Source organism: Amblyraja radiata, chromosome 37 (genome assembly GCF_010909765.2).
Source record: "Amblyraja radiata isolate CabotCenter1 chromosome 37, sAmbRad1.1.pri, whole genome shotgun sequence".
NCBI lineage: Eukaryota > Metazoa > Chordata > Chondrichthyes > Rajiformes > Rajidae > Amblyraja > Amblyraja radiata.
The window spans coordinates 20,044,857-20,045,708 of NC_045992.1; the positions used below are offsets into that span (position 1 = coordinate 20,044,857).

The 852-nt window shown below is 50.0% G+C and overlaps 1 non-coding gene across 1 annotated transcript; it reads right to left on the minus strand.

Annotated features, from left to right (window-relative positions):
* Positions 1–502: 502 nt before the first annotated feature.
* On the minus strand, positions 503–576 carry trnan-guu. Its single transcript has one exon. It is a non-coding gene; the product is annotated as a tRNA-Asn (tRNA).
* Between the last annotated feature and the right edge of the window lie 276 nt (positions 577–852).

The following is an 852-nucleotide window of genomic DNA, read 5'->3' on the forward strand; positions in this document are numbered from 1 at the left end:
GCTACATCCCGGACTCCGTGAGAACAACATCGACATTGGAAATAGCTGGAGCAGGCCACGTGGCCACACGAGTTTCCACCACCATTCAACATGTTCTCAGCTGATCATCCCATCACAGTCCACTGTTCCCTTCCCTCCCCATACCTCTCGGCGCCTTTTGTGTCCAAACGTCTCGCTGTACCTTCTTAAAACTGGCCAGCGGCAGTTCAGCAGAGATCCAATCCGCTAGTTCCACGGATAGACATAAAACGCTTAAATGAATCAGCAGGACAGGCAGCATCTCTGGAGAGATGGAATAGGCGACGTTTCGGGTCGAGACCCTTCTTCAGTTCCTGGTATGTTGTTTATAGAAAAGAAGAACATTTCAATGAAAGGAAGTGTGACGCCGCAGGGAGACACCCAATAAGCGGATTGAGGCGACAGCAGAGAGCGCCAGCGTCTGGAGAGAGCAGATTTGCTCAGCTGCCAAGGACATGCACAGCAAAACATATCCGATCAGCAGCGTCCCTGGGTGGGCTCGAACCACCAACCTTTCGGTTAACAGCCGAACGCGCTGACCGATTGCGCCACAGAGACAACTGGACGGAAAGGGCAATAAACGGACGATTCCCGAGCTGGGAAGCGCTGACCAGGGACACGGTTGGGAAACTGCTTTTCATAAGCGGCATCAAAGATTTGGGCCAGAAAGATTTTTCTAAAATAAATGTTATTCAGACTCCCCCACCCACCCCACCCCACCCCGTATATAGTACAGGATCACATCCAACATTCCCAACGCTTACACATACAGTAATTTGTTTTATATTCTGTGAATAAAGTATCCTTATAGCAACCTTACCGTTCACTTGGTCA